Source organism: Monodelphis domestica, chromosome 4 (genome assembly GCF_027887165.1).
Source record: "Monodelphis domestica isolate mMonDom1 chromosome 4, mMonDom1.pri, whole genome shotgun sequence".
In the NCBI taxonomy this organism is placed as follows: Eukaryota; Metazoa; Chordata; class Mammalia; order Didelphimorphia; family Didelphidae; genus Monodelphis; species Monodelphis domestica.
The window spans coordinates 261,785,426-261,806,670 of record NC_077230.1 but is presented as its reverse complement, the minus strand read 5'-3'; positions in this window follow the sequence as shown (position 1 = coordinate 261,806,670).

The following is a 21,245-nucleotide window of genomic DNA, read 5'->3' as shown; positions in this document are numbered from 1 at the left end:
GACATAGGGTTAGACAAACGCACAAAGCCAGAGTTAACTACATCTGACATAAGTTTACATGGCATTGAACAAAATCCAATGAATAACATAAGGATTACAGAATTCAGTGACCCGGAATCAGAAACTAAGTCAGAAGGAATACCAGATGGTGTGATAATAATGGACCAAGATTGTGATTTAGAACAAATACCTTATCAATTTTATAAGCTTTATGAAGAAGTGGACAAAGAAGGGGATGTGAGTGAGGTTGGGTCTTGTGACTAGCACTTCCTTCCTGCTGGGCTCACTTCCTTCCTGGTGTTGGAGGTGGGAGGAACATTGACTTCTGAATTAGGAGTGCCTCTACTCAGTTCAGCCCAAAGACATAGGCCCAACAAACTCTGAAGATTAGAACTGTTCTTGTTGCTTTCTGTCTACTGCTAAGATTCTGAAATTGACAAAACTAGCACAGAGGACGGGAGTGGGAGAAATCCTCCACCAGCCTGTGAGGCCTGGCCTCAGCTCCAAAGATGAGGGAGACTCCAACCTTATTTACAGACCTCTCTCTTCCCTTTTTCCCTGATATATCTCCAATCCAACTGTTTTTTTTTTAATTTCTCTTATTAGAATATTGCAGTCAGATAAGTGGACTAACTTTTCTGGGCATAGAAGGAGCTGAACATCAGCTCAGTCATTCAATGACAAATGGTCCTCATCAGACCCCTGCTGCTGCCTCTTGGCAGGGGGCATCTCTCCCTTAAACTCCTCCATTCAGTGTTTTAATTGCTAAAGGGAGAAATAGAGAGGATGGCTGCTATAACATTTCAGCTTCAGGAATATCCATCCAATACAGCCAATGACCCCTGATATGTTGCAGAAAGAGGAGGAAATATATTGTTCATTGAGTGTGGAGGATGCTAAACAGAGTAAATGATTGCCATCTCTTTCTGAAGTTGGGTTGAGTGTAAGCTCTCAGACTCAGAAGCAGAAGTGTCCCATAACCACACACATTTGTTCTTTCTCCTTGACCTACATTTCTTAATCACTGCTCTATTCTACTAAAGAAAATTGTGCATTGATAGCTTACCTAAAGAAACACTTTAAAACAATATCTTAAGATATCTCTCAAATATTATGAAAGTGAAAAATAAACAAAACTAATGAAAATGGTAGAACCAATGTTCTTGTCATTATGCTGCACCAACTACTACATTTCTACTCCACAAAGTATGTTGAAATAACAAATCTCACCTTATCACTTCTACTTATTTCCTTTTGTCCCCTGCATTTTGAACCTTTCTAGAAAAGTTATGCGCTGAATATTACGAAGTAATTCTTTCTTAGAGCGACAAAATTGCATAGTCAACAGATAGCTGGCTTTGAGACCAAGAAGATCTACTCAAGTCATATTTCAGACATGAACTCTCTCCCTGGGAAATTCATTTAACCTATCACAGCTTTAGACAGTTCGGTTTCCCATTAATAAAATGTGGTTAATCCTAGGGCCTCCCTCTTAGGATTGCTCTGAGGATGAAATGAGATTTAATATCTAAAATGATTTATAAATATTAAAGTGGTATATAAATACTAGGTATCATCATCATCATCATTCTTATTATCTAGTTGGCATCAAAACTTCTGTACTCTGATCCTGTACTCTTAAAGGCTGTATCATCATTGCATAAACTATAGTTGTACCAAGAAAGAAATTATAATAGATTGTAAACCTTAAAATTTCCCAGACCCTACTTTATAAGATTGGATTAAGACCATTCCCCATTTGGGCAGTGAACTCTACTTAAAGCAGGAATGTGAGAATTCTACTTTACCTACTTGGGTCTGCCCTAGGGGAAGATAAAATTGTATTTCTGAACAATGAAAAGTACTTAAACCCATACTTTTCTTAAGCTAAGTACATATAAAGGCCAAGCAACTTGTGAATTTACAAGGAACAAAGATCTGGAAAACTTACTCAGAGCTTTCCTGGTGTGAATTACTCAAAAATCCACACCTTCTTAGGTGTAGACTAAGAATGGGTGGTCCTTTAGAAACATCTACAGTGATTGGTAGATGTAAGGACTTAGGGAAGGTGACAGAGGAAATTTTGCCCTTAAAAATAAGAGCTCAGGGAAGAGTTGGGAAGTCATTCTGAAACATTCAGATTGGAGAGACTCATTCTGAGGAGACTGATTCTAAAACATTCAAATGGAGGAGGGAGCTGGTGAAAGCAGCTGAGATGCTGCTGGCCTGGTGTCATTAGAAATCCTTACTTAGACAGACCTTTGGTGAGTTATAAAAAACTGACTGATTTCTCTCTTAAGGCTCAGGTCTAGGCCATATTGGCTTGAGGCCCTTCATACTTATTCCTTTCTTACTCTCTCTCTTTCTTTGATTACTCATTGTATTGTTAATTAAAATCTCTATAAAACCCAATTGACTTGGGTATTTGAAAAATTGGGAATATTTCCCTGGCGACCACCTTATATTTGATTTTAAACCCAAGACACTGTAGTGAAACATATTTCTGCAGTCAAATTTACTCACCCTCTCTTATATCTATCACAATTTATATCTTCCACTATTTTAACCACTACAGTTTAAGACCTCAACCATTTTAAATCTCACAAGATCTAGGGTTGAAAGAGACTTCAGAGGTCACCTTGGCCATGTCTTGTCTCCAATTTTACAGATGAGGAAAGAGACCAAGATTTAGGATCCAGAAAGTTAAATGAGTTGGTCAAAATTCTGCAGGTAGCAATCATCAAAAGTAAGGTTCAGTCTGGAGGATGAGCCTGGTGAGAGAACAGATAGATGAAATATAATAGGCACAATCATCCTTTTAGACTATCAATTTGAATGGCAGAATGGTTGTTATTAAATTTAGAAAATATATATATGTATATATATATATATATATACATATATTAAGTGCCTACTCTACTAGGATATGGATATACAATAACAGTACCTTCAATTGAGAAACATTAATTCTGTAAAGATAGGGTTGAAATGCTACACTTTGGTTTAGGTCCTTCTCTCTAGGTAGAAAGAGATTCTGATTGAGCCAACCAGATTTTTATGTAACCATGCTTGTAAACACCTCTGATTCATAGTTGCCAAAATAATTTTGTTAATGTGCAGTTCTATGAATATAGTTAGTCTTACCTCTAAGATTCAATTTATGCACCTCTGTTTGGCATTAAACACATCACAACCTACTCTCCTGCCTTCAGTATATATATTCTCCATAAACATGATATTCCATCTCTACACTTTTTTTGCATAGTCTATAATCTATGCTTTAATGCAATCTCTTCTTACTTCCAACTCTGAAGGTACATGTTTGTCTTCAAAATTTATCTCAGGAGCAGCTAAGTGGCTCAGCAAATTAAGAGCCAGGGCTAGAGATGGGAGGTTTCAGGTTCAAATCTGACCTCAGTCACTTCCTAGCCATGTGACCTTGGACAAATCATTTAAACTCCATTGCCTCATCTTTGCTTCTCTTCTGCTTTGGAATCAACACGCAATATTGTTTTTAAGATTGATGGTAATTTTTAAAAATTATCCCAAATATCTCAAGCTCTACCTGCTTCCCTGATCCTGAAGATGAGAAGGAATACTCATGAAAATTACCTTTTGTATATTTTGCATGTAAGGGAATTAGTCTTTGAGAGGCATAATCATAGGAAAGTAGAGAAATCTTGGTATGTTAAATAATGTAAAATATGTGTTTATGCACTTGACAAGGTAGAAATACATTTCAGTGAGTGAGGAGACAATTCCATATATTGAAAGAATGGATTCAAAATTGGGTAAAAATTTAAAGAAAAAGGCAGTTGTATGGGAGTCTTGTGGCAAAGGAAGCCCACAATTTTGTTTTACATATCTTGAAAATTCTGTCTTCAGAGTCCTCATTTAACTTGAACTGGGTACAGCTTCCCTGCTAGATGGGTTAGATTGATAGGATTCAGATCTAGTTCTCTTTTTAGCTAAACTTTTAATGCCAGAAGAAGCTCTCTTAAAATGAAAGGTAGGTCTCTTCTTTGTTGCCAAGAGGCCCACTCATTTCTTAATGATACTTCTTCAATGAGTGATGACTTTACTGCATCCATATCTTTCTGCACTATGTGTCACTATTTAATTATACATCATAATTCCAAGAAATTTGAAATTTCAAATTACCAGGCATCAAAGCAAATGATTGTAGAAGAGATACAAAATTTTCCACCTCACCTCAGGCTATCTTCCACATAATTCTGCCATAATTCACTGACTGATAAGTCTTTAAAGGCCAGCCTGGGGGCATTTCCATCTTCTATGATCCAGTGGAATTGCCTCACTTCTGATTCATTCACAGAAAGGTAGTTGTGCAATCTAAAGAGATTACCAGATGTTAATATCTTATAAATGCATTAAAACACAAATATATTAAATCTCAGCTCATTTAAACATGGCTGGGAACTGAGGGATAGGGGAGGAGGCATTGAAGAAATAAATATATTTTACATTTTCAAATTCTGTTCTTACCCATATACTCACACCGAGTGCAGCTAGGTGGCACAGCAGGGACAGAGTGCTATGTCTGGAGTCAGGGAGACATATCCTGAGTTCAAATATGGCCTCATATATTTACTATTTGTGTGACCCTTGGCAAATTACTTAAACTTATTTGCCTTATTTTGTCTTTTGTAAAATGAGCTGAAAATGAAAATTTTGTAAAATGAGAAGAAAATGGCAAACCACTCCACTACTTTGCAAAGAAAATCTGAAATGGGGTGACAAAGGATTGAATTTGACTCCAAACGACTGTACTATAAAAACATATACACATACAGTGTCATCTCAACTTTCATAGCCTCATCCAAATATAATTTAACACCTATGAAGAGAGGCATTCACCTTTATTTTTGTATTTCTACCACTTAGCTCAGTGCCTGGTCCATTCCTAATTAAAGTCTGTTGATTGAATAATAAGAATATGTAAGGGAGAAAAACTATCAGTTGCTAAGCTTCACAAAGGGTTCAATAGACAGAGGTGGTAGTAGCTCATCTGAGGATTGAAAGAAGTTTCTGAAAGGAGTTGAGAAGGGAGAGTAGCTATAGTGTCAAAATCACAGAGCTTTGAAGGATAATATTACAAAGCCTTAATATCCAACACTACATTTCCATAACCATCTACTATGTTTCCATGGTCATAGGCATGCCTATTCCCCTGTATTCCACAATTTGCTTAGATCACTAACACCCCTGAATCAGACATTTTCTGAATAAAGATGTGTCTACACATCAAAGTGTTCACTAGCATTCAAAAGCCTTTTAGTGACTAGGGTGAGTAGGGAAAAGATAATTATTTTTACCAAAATATTTGAATCAGTGGATCCATGGATATGAAATCTAGCAGTGCAATTATTAATATTCATTTCTCCAAGGCAAGGATGTAAAGAAAATATGTAGAGAATACAAACCAGTGAATAGCAGTTATATACCCACACCCACACCCCTGTGGAAAATTTAAATTAGTCTCAATAATAAAATTATTATTATATTTTATGAGGTTTTTTAAGGATTATTAAAAATCAAGGAATAAAGAAGATATAAATAAAAACCATGTGCCCATGACTGATTAGCCAATTAAGAATCCCTGCACTTAGCTTAGCTTGCCACTATACTTCCTACATCATTGCAATGGCAGCGAAGAGCATGTGGGAGGCATTTCTGTCAATTAAATACTAATTGTGATCTCGCCCAGGTGAAGACTCAGGTGAGATTATTGGGAATTCTGGGAAATTCCAAGGACTTCTGGGATTGAAGTCTAGGGTTCAAAATGTCCATTTTCACACCCACCCCACATATTTATGTATATATACATATATATGTGTGTATATAAATGCATGCTTAGTTTATAATATAATATATTATATATTATATTATAGTATATAATATAATATATAATAATATAATCAGAAGTATTCTTTTTAATTTTTTTTAATTTTTAATTAAAATATTTTATTTTCCCAATTTCATGTAAATAATTTTCAACATTACTTTTTCAAAATTTTAAGATCCAAACTGTCCCCTTCTTTCCCTTCCCCCTACTCAAAGATGACAAGCAATTTAATATAGGCCATACATGTATTCATGTAAAACATACTTCCATATTGGTCACTATTATAAGAGCACACTCCTACAAAACCCAAACTCCAAAATAAAACCATGATATGTGAGATAGAATGTTTTGATACCCATCCATCCAACTCCAACAGATTTTCCTCTGGAGATAGATATTGTTCCCTGTCAAAAATCCTTCAGAACTGTCCCAGATCATTGCATCACCAAGAGTAGCCAAATTTTCACAGTTGATCAATGTACAATATTGTTGTTACTGTATACAGTGTTCTTCTGGGTGTGCTTATTTCACTCTGCATCAATTCATTTAGATCTGTCAATTTGTTTTGAAACCATCATACTTATCATTTCTTATAGCACAACAGTATCCCATCAGCAACATATACCATAATTTGTTCAGCCAATTTTCAACTGATGGACATCACCTGAATTTCTAATCTTTGTCAACCCAAAAAGAGCTGCTATAAATATTTTTTACATGTACATCCTTTCTCCATTTTTATGATCTCTTTAGTATAAATACTCAGTAGTGGTATAACAGTATCAAAGGGTATCCAAAGTTTTATAGCCCTTTGGGTATAGTTTCAAATTGCCCTTCAGAATGGTTGGATCAATTCACAACACCACCAACAATGCATTAGTGTCCCTATTTTGCCACATCCCCTCTAAGATTTAACATTTTTTTTTTACTGCCATATTGGCCAATCTGATAAGTGTGAGGTACTAACTCAGCTTTATTTTAATTTGAATTTCTCTAATCAGGAGAAATTTACATTTTTATATGATCATTAATAGCTTCGATTTTGTCATTTGAAAATTGCTTATTCATATCCTTCAACCTTTTCTCTATTAGGGAATGGCTTGTTTTCTTATGAATTTGACTTAGTTCTCTATAGATTTGAGAAATGAGACCTATACCAGAGAAATTTGTTGTAAAATTGTCCCCAGTTTGTTGTTTCTTATTATCTAGGTTACATTGATTCTGTTTGTACAGAATCTTTTTAATTTAATATGATGAAAATTATTCACTTTACATCCTATAATTCCAGAGATACATTTTTTCATATGTTTACAATACTTTGTTCACACCATGCTCAATCTAATAGCATTTCACCAATCTGATAATGCCTCTATTTTAGGCCACTAATGACCTCATTGCAATAGAAGGAGGAAACTAGGTCAACGCCTTGGAGTGTCATCATTGATACTGTAGCAGAATATTATAGTTATGTGTAGAACATTTAAGTGTCCATCTTAGCTTTCTTAATTACTAGCTATATGGCTTTAAGTCAATTCGACTTTTAGTAAGATTTTTGGTTTGTATAATAGAAGTATTCATAATGAACCTCAAAAGTTTTGAAGTTTAAAATCATAGCTCTGATGCTTGTTTCCTGTGTAATTTCACATTAATCTTTAAAAGTAATTGAGAACAATTTTAAACAGAGGTTGTCAAACTGAATAATCATAATATCTAATTAATATACATTTTAAACTTTCAAAATTTAGAGGCTTATTAAAAGAAATGAAAATCATGTTGTAACAGGGAAAAGTACATATCATCCTCATTAACCTATCTGATATTAGAGTTGTCTAAAAATGTTTTAGTTTAACACAAAGAAGGAAATCTTAAATCCCTTTATGTTTACCCAAGTTTCAAACAGCAGTAATTTTTAATCACTTGGATTATAGTGCCAAAAATTAAATGTAAAATAAATAAAAGCAATTTATTTCAGTATGTTGCTATCAAAACTCCATATAAAAGGAATGGTTCCCAGGAAATCTGAAAAGAAAAACTTGAATGAACTGATGCAGAGTGAAGTGACTGAAACCAGTGAATTTATCAATTATTAATCCTGTAGATACAATTTTGCAAGACTTAAAAAAAGAGGTCAGTGCAATGATCAATCATGATTTCAGAAGACAGAGAATAAATCATGCTACTTATCTCCCAAAAGAGAGGTGATGGAATAAAAGTGAAGGTGATATAAATTTTTGCACAAAGTCAATATACTATTCTTATTTTTAACTTAGCATATTTGTTGCAAGTTTTTAAAAAATAAATTATGGAAGGTATTTTTATGTGGAAAGATGATATTTGTAATTCTTGAAATTGTTTTATCTGTATTAGGGCATTTAAAAGGAGTACATATAGAGAGAGGATATGGGAGTAGGATATGCAAAAAATATCAAGGGTTTCCCTGAGAGAAAGGGGAATGGAGAGGTGGAATAGGGTAAATTGTCTTACCTAAAGAGACATGGAAAAACTATTACAGTGAAGAGAAGGATGAGGGTGATGATAGGTAATGGTTATACTTTACTTTCATTGCAATTGGTTCAAAAAAGGAATAACAACCAGGGCCATTTCAGTAGAGAATCCTATCTTATCCTATAGGGAAGGAGGGGAATAGAAGAAAGAGGGAAGAATAAAAGCAAAATACTTATGAGGGAAGACAGCATTAAAGGAAAAAGAGCAGGTTCAAAAGAGGAAAATAAGATGAAGGGGAATACTTACTTGTTAATCATAACCATGAATGTTAATGGAATGAATATAGATATAAAATGGAAGCAGATAGCAGAGTTTTTAATAAACCAGAATCATATGACTTGCTTATAAGAAACACATTTGAGACAGAGAAATACAAGAGAGTAAAGGGCTGGAGCAGAATTTATTGTGTATTACTTGAAGGAAAAAAAAAGCAGGAGTAACAATCATAATCTCATACTAAGCTAAAGCAAAAATTATTTTAATTGAAAGAGATAAGGAAGGTAATTACAATTTACTAAAAGATACTCTAGACACTGAAGTAATATTGATACTAAACCTGTATGCACCAAATGGTATAGCATCCAAGTGTATAAAGGAAAAATAAAACAAACTTCAATGACTTGGTCACAAAACTAAAAAAAAAAACCTAGATAAAGAACAATTTAAAAATCCCCAATAATAGAATAAATTGAAAATGCTAAAAATTAAAGGAAAGATTAATAAAATTTGAAAGAGAGCCATGAAACTAAGACCGAGACTTGGTATTATGGGGGAAAATAGATAGAGCACAGGCTAATTTGATTAAAAAAGAAAAGAAGAAAATAAAATAATTAGCATCAAAAGTGAAAAAGGTACATTTACCAACAAAGAGGAAATTAAAACAATTTTGGGAGCTATTTTGCCCGATTAAATCTGATAAAATGAAGTGGATGAATATTTCCAAAAAATATAAATTGCCCTTATTAAAAGAAGAGGTAATAGAATACTTAAATAATACTATCATAGAAAAAGAAATTGTACAAACCATAAATGAACTCTATAAGAAGAAATCCCCAGGGCCAGGTTAATTCATAAGTGAATTCTTTCAAAAATTTAAAGAACAGTCAATTCCAATACTATAAAATTATTTAGGAAAATATGCAAAGATGGAATCCCTAAAATACTAGCAAGGAGACTACAGCAAAATATCACAAAGATCATTCACTATTATGAGGTGGGATTTAATCCAGAAGAGCATGGCTGGTTTAATATTAAGAAAACTACCAATATATATAATTTACCATATCTATAATAAGACTAACAAAAACAACATGCTTATCTCAATAGATGCAGGAACAGCCTTTGACAAAATATGTCATCCATTCTTATTTTAAAAAAACAAACTATAAAGCTTAGGAACAAATGAGTTATTCCTTACAATGATACCTGGAATCATCAAACAAGTACAATATGCAATTGGAATAAATTAGAAGATTTTTCTATTAACTCAGAAGTTAAGGGGAAATACCCATTATCACTACTATCATTAAATATTGTATTTGTAATGTTAGCTTTAACAATAAGAAGAAAAGAAATTGAAGGAATTAAAATAAGGAATGAAGAAACTAAACTATTACTCTTTGCAGATTATATGATTATATATTTAGGGAATCCTAGAGAATCAACTGTAAAACCATTTGAAATAATTAATTATTTTCATAAAATTACAGGATGCAAAATAAATCCATAAGAATCAACAGCAATTTCTATATATTACCAGCAAAGTTCAATAGCAAGAAATAGAAAGAGAAATTCCATTTAAAATAACTAGACAGTATAAGATACCTGGGAATCTTTTTGCCAAGACAAATTATATGAACACAATTATAAAACATTTTTCACACAAAAAGTCACATAACTGGAAAAATATTAATTGCTCATGGTTAGGACAAGCTAATATAAAAATTACAATCCTATCTAACAAATTTCCAGTGCTATACCAATCAAGCTACTAAAAACGATTTTATGAAATTAGAAAAATAATCACAAAATTCACCTGAAAGAAAAAAAGGTCAACAATATCAAAGGCAGTAATGAAAGCAAATGTAAACAAAGGAAGACTAGCTCTACCAGACCTGAACTGCAGCAATTTTAAAACCAGTCTGTTACTGGCTAAGAAATAGAATGTTGGATAAATGGAATAGATTATATGCACAATATAGACAGGTAAGGAACCTTAGCAACCTAGTATTTGATAAACCCAAAGATCCCAACTTTATGGATAAAAATTCACTTTTTTTTAATTAAAAAAAATTTTTTTTATTTTTTTCACTTTAAACATTATTTTATTTGGTCATTTCCAAACATTATTCATAGGAAACAAAGATCATTTTCTATTCCTTCCCCGCACCCCTTTCCCACCACCTCTCCCGTAGCCGACACACGATTCCACTGGGTATCACATGTGTTCTTGGTTTGAACCCATTTCCATGTTGTTGGTATTTGCATTAGAGTGTTCATTTAGAGTCTCTCCTCAGTCATATCCCCTTCCCCCTGTAGTCAAGCAGTTGCTTTTCCTCGGTGTTTTTACTCCCACAGTTTATCCTCTGCTTGTGGATAGAGTTTTTTAGATCCCTGCAGATTGTTCAGGGATATTGCATTGACCCTAATGGAGAAGTCAATTACCTTCAATTGTACCACAATGTATCAGTCTCTGTGTATAATGTTTTCCTGGTTCTGCTCCTTTTGCTCTGCATCACTTCTTGGAGGTCGTTCCAGTCTCCATGGAATTCCTCTACTTTATTATTCCGTTTAGCACAATAGTATTCCATCACCAACAAATACCACAATTTGTGCAGCCATTCCTCAATTGATGGGCATCCCCTCATTTTCCAATTTTTGGCCACCACAAAGAGCACAGCATTGAATATTCTTGTACAAGTCTTTTTCCTTATTATCTCTTTGGGGTACAAACCCAGCAGTGCTATACCTGGATCAAAGGGCCGACAGTCTTTTATCACCACTTGGGCATAGTTCCAAATTGCTCTCCAGAATGGTTGGATCAATTCACAACTCCACCAGCAATGAATTAATGTCCCTACTATTCCGCATCCCCTCCAGCATTCATTACTTTCCATAGCTGTCATGTTAGCCAATCTGCTAGGTGTGAGGTGATACCTCAGAGTTGTTTTGATTTGCATCTCTCTGATTATAAGAGATTTAGAACACTTTTTCATGTGCTTATTAATAGTTTTGATTTCTTTGGCTGAGAACTGCCTGTTCATGTCCCTTGCACATTTATCAATTGGAGAATGGCTTGATTTTTTGTACAATTGATGTAGCTCTTTGTAAATTTGAGTAAATAACCTTTGTCAGAGGTTTTTATGAAGATTGTTTCCCAATTTGTTGCTTCCCTTCGGATTTTGGTTACATTGGTTTTGTTTGTACAAAACCTTTTTAATTTGATGTATTCCAGATTATTTATTTTACATTTTGTGATTCTTTCTAAGTCTTGCTTGATTTTAAAGCCTCTCCCTTCCCAAAGGTCTGACATGTATACTATTCTGTGTTCGCCTAATTTTCTTATAGTTTCCTTCTTTATGTTCAAGTCATTCACCCATTTTGAATTTATCTTGGTGTAGGGTGTGAGGTGTTGATCAAAACCTAATCTTCCCCACACTGTCCTCCAATTTTCCCAGCAGTTTTTATGAAATAGTAGATTTTTGTCCCAAAAGCTGAGTTCTTTGGGTTTGACATAGACTGTCGTGCTGAGGTCACATACCCAAGTCTATTCCACTGATCCTCCTTTCTGTCTCTTAGCCAGTACCAAATTGTTTTGATGACCACTGCTTTATAATATAGTCTGAGATCTGGGACGGCAAGGCCCCCTGCCTTTTTATGTTTTTCATTATTTCCCGGTATATCCTTGATCCTTTGTTTTTCCAAATGAACTTTGTTATGGTTTTTTCTAAATCAGTAAAAAATTTTTTTGGAATTTCCATGGCTATGGCACTAAATAGATAGATGAGTTTGGGTAGGATGGTCATTTTTATTATATTGGCTCGTCCTACCCATGAGCAGTTAACGTTTTTCCAATTGCTCAAGTCTAGTTTTAGTTGTGTGGAGAGTGTTATGTATTTATGTTCACATAGTTCCTGTGTTTGTCTCAGGAGATAGATTCCAAAGTATTTTATTTTGTCTAAGGTAATTTTGAATGGGATTTCTCTTTCTAGTTCTTGCTGCTGAGCTGTGTTGGAATTATATAGAAATGCTGATGACTTATGTGGGTTTATTTTGTATCCTGCAACTTTGTTAAAGTTGTTGATTATTTCGATTAGCTTTTTGGTTAAATCTCTAGGATTCTTTAAGTAGACCATCATGTCATCCACAAAGAGTGATAACTTGGTCTCCTCCTTGCCTATTTTAATGCCTTCAATTTCTTTTTCTTCTCTAATTGCTACTGCTAGTGTTTCTAGTACAATATCTAATAATAGAGGTGATAATGTGCATCCTTGTTTCATTCCTGATCTTAATAGGAATGCATCTAGTTTATCCCCATTGCAGATGATATTAGTTGATGGTTTTAGATATATACTGTTTATTATTTTTAGGAACAACCCTTCTATTCCTATGCCTTCTAGTGTTTTTAACAGGAATGGGTGTTGTATTTTATCAAAGGCTTTTTCTAAGTCTATTAAAATAATCATGTGATTTTTGTTGGTTTGCTTGTTGATGTCAATTATGTGGATGGTTTTCCTAATGTTGAACCAGCCCTGCATCCCTGGTATAAATTCTACTTGATCATGGTGAATGATCCTTCTGATCACTTGCTGGAGTCTTTTTGCTAGTATCCTATTTAAGATTTTTGCATCTATATTCATTAGGGAGATAGGTCTATAATTTTCTTAATCTGTTTTTGGATGGCCTGGTTTTGGAATTAGTACCATGTTTGTGTCATGAAAGGAATTTGGTAGGACTCCCTCTTTGCTTATTTTGTCAAATAGTTTGTATAGTATTGGGGTTAGTTGTTCTTTGAATGTTTGATAGAATTCACTGGTGAATCCATCAGGCCCTGGGGATTTTTTCTTAGGAAATTCTTTGATTGCCTGTTGGATATCTGTTTCTGATATGGGATTATTTAAGAAATCTATTTCTTCTTCTGTTAGTCTAGGCAATTTATATTTTTGTAAATATTCATCCATATCACCTAGATTGGTATATTTATTGCCATATAGTTGGGCAAAGTAATTTTTAATGATTGCCTTAATTTCCTCTTCTTTGGAGATGAGGTCCCCCTTTTCATTCTTGATGCTGTTAATTTGCCTTTCTTCTTTCCTTTTTTTAATTAGCTTGACCAGTACTATGTATATTTTGTCTGTTTTTTCAAAGTACCAGCTTCTAGTCTTGTTTATTAGCTCAATAGTTCTATCACTTTTGATTTTATTAATTTCTCCCTTAATTTTTAGGATCTCTAGTCTGGTTTTCTTCTGGGGGGGGTTTAATTTGTTCATTCTCAAGTTTTTTGATTTGCATTTCCAATTCGTTAATCTATGCCCTCCCTAATTTGTTAATATATGCACTCAGGGATATCAATTTTCCTCTAAGTACTGCCTTGGTTGCATCCCATAAGGTTTGAAAGGATGTCTCACCATTTTCATTTTCCTCAACAAAATTATTAATTGTTTCTATGGTTTCTTCTCTAACTGATTTTGGAGTATCATATTTTTAAATTTCCTCACCATGAACCCTTTCCGATCAATATTTTTATTGCTTTATGATCTGAATAGGTTGCATTTATTATTTCTGATTTTCTGCATTTGAGTGCCATGTTTCTGTGACCTAGTGTATGATTCATTTTTGTGAATGTGCCATGTGGTGCTGAAAAGAAGGTGTATTCCTTTTTGTCTCTATTTATTTTTCTCCATATGTCTATTAACTCTAATTTTTCTAAGATTTAATTCACCTCTTTTACCTCTTTTTTATTTATTTTTTGGTTTGATTTATCTAAATTTGATAGTGGTTGGTTCAAGTCTCCCACTAATATGGTTTTACTGTCTATTTCCTCCTTCAATTCTCCTAGTTTTTCCATTAAGAATTTGGATGCTATACCATTTGGTGCATACATGTTGATTAGTGATATTTCCTCATTGTCTATACTGCCTTTTAACAGAATATATTTACCTTCCCTATCCCTTTTTATCAAGTCTATTTTTGCTTTGGCTTTGTCCAATATCATGATTGCAACTCCTGTCTTCTTTCTATCAGTTGAGGCCCAAAAGGTCTTACTCCATCCTTTAATTCTAACCTTGTGAGTATCAACCCACCTCATGTGTGTTTCTTGAAGACAACAAATAGTAGGGTTTTGGGTTCTAAGCCAATCTGCTATTTGTCTACATTTTATGGGTGAGTTCATCCCATTCACGTCAAAGTTATGATTGTTACTTGTGGATTCCCTGGCATTTTGATAACTTCCCTTAGTTCTGACCTTTCTTCTTTAGCTATATCCTTTTGAACCAGTGATTTACTTTGGGTCAGTCCCCCTAGTCCCCTCCCTTGATATGCTTCCCTTTCTATCCCCTCCATTTTTATGCTCCCTTCCCCTCCCCCCTCTCCTTCCCTCCCTTTATATACTCCTTCCAAAGTCCCCCTCCTTGATTTTCCTTTCTTTCTTACCCTGTTGGATAAGATAGAATTCAGAATCCCACTGGATCTAGATGTTCTTCCCTCTCAGATTTGATTTCACTGAGAGCAAGGTTTAAGTAATACCACTTCAAGCTCTCTTTCTGTCCTCATATGAGAGTTCTTCCCCTCCCCTTCCCATGTGTATCTTTGTATGGGAAAGATTATTCTATTTAGGCCCCCCTATTTCTTGAAGTAAATGTTAGTATTATCGATGATTCCCCCCCTCCCTTTTTCTTTCTTTGCCACCCCTTTCACCAAATCTTCTTGATGCCCCAATCTTTCCCTATGTATGATTCTTCTATCTACTCTTATGATGCATACAATTTTTGAGAGTTAAACAATACATTTCCCCCACATATTAATATATATATAATTATATAAATGTAGTCCTAATAGAAGAGAGTTTGACTTAAAGAAAAAGATAAGATTTATCTCCTTTTCCCTTTCTTTCATATTTACCTTTTCATGTTTCTCTAGCTTTCTGTGATTGGATGTCAAATTTTACACTAAGTTCTGGTCTTTTCTTAGCAAATGCTTGGAAATCTTCTTTTTTGTTGAATGCCCATACTTTCCCCTGGAAGTATATAGTCAGTTTTGCTGGGTAGTTGATTCTTGGTTGGAGAACCAGCTCTCTTGCCTTTCTAAATATTGTGTTCCATGCTTTGTGGTCTCTTAGTGTGTTAGCCGCTAAGTCCTGTGTGATCCTTATGGGAGCCCCCCTATATTTGAAGCTCCTCTTCTTGGCTTCTTGTAGGATTTTCTCCTTTTCTTGGAAGCTCTTGAATTTGGTGATTATATTCCTGGGGGTTGTCTTTTGGAGATTTAGTATAGAGGGTGTTCTATGAACCCTTTCTATTTCTATTTTGCCCCCTTGCTCCAGAACATGTGGGCAATTTTCTTCAATAATCTCCTGTAGAATAGCATTGAGGTTTTTGTTTATCTCTGGTTTTTCGGGGAGACCAATAATTCTGAGGTTGTCTTTTCTTCATCTGTTTTCCAAGTCTGTGACCTTTTCAGTGAGCTATTTCATGTTTTCTTCTAAATCATTAATTTTTTGGCTTTATTTTATTGATTCTTGCTGTTTTTTAATCTCGTTATCTTTCATTTGCTTAATTCTGGTCGTTAGGGACTTGTTTTGCTTTTCAGCTTTGTCTGCCCTTCTATTAGATGCTTCTAGCTCCTTCTCCAATTGTGAAGTCTTATCTATCAGACTGCTGATCTCTTTCTCTCATTTTTTTCCCCAAAAGGTTTCCATCTTTTGGGTAAGCTCCAGCTTGAGATCTTCCAGAGCTTGTGGATAGTTTCCATTTTGGGAGGCATGTTCTGATTTTGTTTGGATTTCATCCTCATTCTCTTCTTTTCTTTGGGTACTCCCTCCATAAAAGTTTTCAATAGTCACTCCCCCCCCTTTCTTCTTGGAGGCTTGATTTTGGGACAGGTGAGCCATCCCTTTGGTTTTTTCATTCCACTTTCTTTTTTGGTCTGGGGTCTGGGTGATGTGGGAGGGTTTTCTGTGAATTTAGGTTGCCTCAGACTAGTTCTTCCCTGCCTCCGAGGTTTCTTAGAGCACAGGTCCCTGTGCTCAGCGCCTCAGCTCCTTTGCTCAGTGCAGCCTCTCAGCACGGTCGCCCCTTTGCTCAGCGCAGCCTCTCAGCTCCTCTTTACTCAGTGCCGCCTCTCAGTGCAGCCACCCCTTTGCTCAGCGCAGCCTCTCAGTGTGGTCATCCCTGCAGGATTTTCCCATGAAACCGCCCTTAGAGGACATTTCCTTGCAGTCTTTAGATCCCAAGGACCCCGGTGTGTCCCCCCAGACAGAGATGCTCCTCACTCACTCGCTGTCCCAGTGAGCGCTCTGATAGCTTACTCTGGTTTGGGGGGGGGGGGAGGCTCAGTTTACATTTTTGTGCGAGCTTTCCCTCCTCCTTGTAGTGTGGAAATGATCAAACTCCAGGTACCTTCATTTCTGTGGGGTACTGGGGAGTCCCTCCATTCTTCCAAAGGTAATTTTTATGCTCTTTTGAGATACATCTATTTTGTTCGGTGCCGGGGAGGGGAAGCGAGTCACATCTAGATTGCAGCCATGTTTACCCGGATGTCAAAAATTCACTGTTTAACAAAGATAGCTTGGAAAATTTGAAAACAGTTTGAGAAAAATGAGATATAGACCAATATCTCACACCCTCTACAAAGACAAGATCAAAATTGGTATGTGATTTAGATTTAAAAACTAACCTTATAACTAACTTAGGGAAATATAGAATATGTTATGTGACAGATCTTTGGAGAAGTGAAGAATTTGTTACCAAACAAGTTATAGAAAGCATTATGAGACATAAAATGAATAACTTTGATTATATTAATTTTTAAAAGTTTCTACATGAACAAAACATGTAACAGATTAGAAGGAAAACAAAAAAAATGGGAAAATTTTTATAATAAATTTCTCTGAAAAAGATTTCACTTTTCAAAGCAATAGAGATCTAAGTCAAATTCATAATAAGACAAGCCATTCCCCAATTGATAAATGGTTTAATGATATGAACAAGCAACTTTCAGATAAAGGAACCAGAACTATCAATAATTGTATGAAAAAATGTTCCAAATCACTTTTGATTAGATAATGCAAATTAAAACAACATTCAACTACCATATCACACCTTTCAGATTGGTCAATATGACAGTAAGGAAAGTGATAAATGTTGGAGGAGATGTAGCAAAATCAGGAAACTAATGCATTTTTGGAGGAATTGTGAACTGATCCAACCATTCTAAAGGACAATTTGGAACTATGCCTGAAGAACTATAAAACTCTGGATACCCTTTGATCCTAACATACCATTACTGGATCTTTATATCAGAGAGATCATAAAAATGGTAAAAGAATCTACATGTACAAAAATATTTATACTTGCTCTTTTTGTGATGACAGAGAATTAAAAATTGAAGTGAGATCTATCAGTTGGGGAATGGCTAAAGAAATTGTGGTACACATTGGTGATGGAAAACTGTTGTGTTATATGAAATGATAAAGAAGATGATTTCAGAAAAAGTAGACAAAATCTTCATGAACTAATTTGCAGAGCAAAATAAGCAGAACTAGGAGAAAATTGTACTATTTTATGACAATCAACTGTAAAACTTGGATACCCTTGGGAATGCAATGATCTGTGACAATCCAGAAAGACTCATGGTGAGGTATGCTATGAAATTCCAGAGAAAGAATCATTAAATTTAAATGAATATGAATCAAAGAATCCTATCTTTCTCATCTGTGTATTTTAAGATTGAAAATTATTATCCACATCTTCAAGTATCATATATTATAAAGTTTATTACCTAACAAAAAGAGAACCATGTAACAAACTTTTTCTATCTGCTCAAAAAGACCTTGTCCATGGGAAGAGCACCACAATAAGAGCTAGACACCGAACTCCACCCAATTTATTTTCTGTCTACATCAGCATGTAATGGCAGAATATGAGTGGGCTCCTGGGTAATGTAGTTCAAAGGTACAAAATTTGTAATTACACATTCCCTTCTATGATTCTTTGGGAGACCGGTCTCCACAAAGGGATCATGGAAACATAATCATCTTGAAACTCTAAAAATTTTTTAACTTAAAGGTATATGCAATATTGCAGTCTCTAAAGGGAAATTAAAATAATATGGGGATAAGAGGGAAATAAAAAAGAGAAAGAACAAAACCAATGATTGCTTCATTGACAAAAAACCAAACAATTGGGGGTCGTCACCTTTGGCAAAAGAGTATACATTCAAAATAAATGCATTAAATCCCCCAAAGTTCAAGTTAGAACATTCCTATATTCACTCTGGATATTTTGGTGTACTATATGGTTTTCTGCCGGCATCTTTATGGCACCTTCTCCAAAAAGTTCACTCTCTGGATTTGGGAAAGTAGCAAGTTCCTTATCTTAAAATTACTCTCAAATGAATTTAAACTTTGCATTATAGGATAATAATTCAATTCCACCCCTGAGGAGGATATTGACAAACACAGGGATCACTCAGGGATGCATGGCTGAATTATGAGGTATATGGATCTATAGACAAAAGAAATTTGAAAAAATATAAAATAATCCAAATAAAAGAGAAAAAAATAACTTGTGGATGAAATATAGAATATCAAAGTGTTATGTGTAAAAATTCTAAGTAAAGGAAAAATAAACCTATGACAGGTCCTTGAATCAGGGCCCAATTAAAGTTATTTATGTCACATAAACCTATAGTATCAATTATGTACTTATGGTAAAAGCCAAAATGTGGTTGCCAAAACTGTGAAGGTTATTAACTGTAAATGCCAAAACTGTAAAGGTTTTGGCCAAAACTGTAAAGATAATTTTAGTGTTTTGACTTAAAATCTAAATAAGTGGTCACCATGGGAAGTTCCCAAATATGAAAAATACCCAAGTCAGCTGGGGTTTTAATGGAGATTTTAATTAATATAAATGAAGGAATTAAGGGAAGGAGAGAGAAAGAGAGAGAGAGAATCAGAGAGAGAGAGGGAGAGAGACAGAGAGAGAAAGAGAGACAGACAGAGACAGAGAGAGAGACACAGAGAGAGAGAGACAGAGAGAGAGAGAGACAGAGAGAGAGAGAGACAGAGACAGAGACAGAGACAGAGACAGAGACAGAGACAGAGACAGAGAGAGAGAATAGCCAAGCAGTAGAAAAGGGCCTAGGCCTGAGCCTAATGGAGAGTGAGTTAGTCTTTATCACTCACCACAAGATCATCTCCAAGCTGGGTTCTTTCAATCCGAACTCCAACTAACTCCAACTACCCACCAATCCAAAACTGCATTACCTGAACTGAGTTCTCCTTTTAAAGAAATTTTCTCTTATGTCACCTCCCCTATATTTTCATGTCTACCAATCACAGTAGACACCTTTTCCCAGAACTGACCATTCTTAGTTCTCATCTTCTTTAGTTCTACCTTCTCTGGTTAGATTAAATCCTCTGAGTACTTCACACCTCTTTTGTCAAGCTTGCCTTTTATAAGTTGCTTGACCTTTAAGGTACTAATTTAACCTTTATAGGTATTTAGCACCCTTTTGTATTAGATTTAAAAATAGACCTAGCTTAAGGTTCTAGCTTTACTATAAGTATGAGTTAGGGACTTTCATTGTTCAATCAGGAGTTTGCGACTTTATCTTCCCCTAAGGCACTGTTCGAGTAGGGTGGAGTAATTTTAAAAGTTCTCAGTACATTCCTGATCAAGTACCTGATCAAGTACAAAAAGTTTGCCACACCATGAAAGACAGGAAAGGGACGAGATTTCAGCAGCAAATTGGGAAATAGCATTCTCTTGTCTGATTTTAACTTTTCACTCAGGGATATTGGAGCCAGGATGACAGCCAAATTGAGGTGCTTGGTAGAATGTGGTTCAGGGAAGACCTGCCTCTGACATATGCCAAAACAGCCACAACCTCCAAACAAGTTCAAGTCCTCTTGTCTTGGATCAAAATTTTATCAATACCACTGGGATTGCTTGGTCTCTTTGACCTACTACTCAATAAGTATTATGCAGGTTAGTTTTTGTGATTCTTTGGCACTGTGCAGTGGTTCTTTTTGTATTTCCTTCTCCTGGAATCAGACAGAATTATTAAGCAAATTTCCATAATTTATTTTTAAACAATCAATGTCATTATTTCTATACTCTAAAGTTTTTTGGGGGTATGTATTATTGCTGGTTGTCTCTCGAACCAAGGATGACGATTGTCTTTGTGCGTTTTTGTGCACAAAGACACCTGTGCATGAAGATTTAAGTGGAAAAGTCAATGCACAGAGACAGTCCCACACTCTCGGCATTGGAAGCCTGGGTCCATTGGCACGAAAAGTTGTTACACCTGGAGACTTCCTCAGTTGCATTGGATGGCCGTGTTGTCTTTTGTGCTCCATCACGCCCTAAGCACTCCACAGTGCCTTGCTGCATTGCCATCTCAGCTGTTGAACCGTCTTGTTGGTTTCTTCCTCCTGTTCTGCCGAAGCAGTCTTCACATGCTGGGTGAGCAAAGCCCTAGTTCACCAGGGGTCGATGTCGACCCGATGGCTACCCTTACAAGGTTTAGCCGGCCTGTCAAAGCCTTTGCCCGGGATGTGGCCGCTGCCACATGCTAGCAGCTACTAGGAGCCACAAGTGAGAGCTGGGTGTCAGGTGAGGGTCAGTGGCTGGAGAGCTGCCCTAGAAGGGCATGA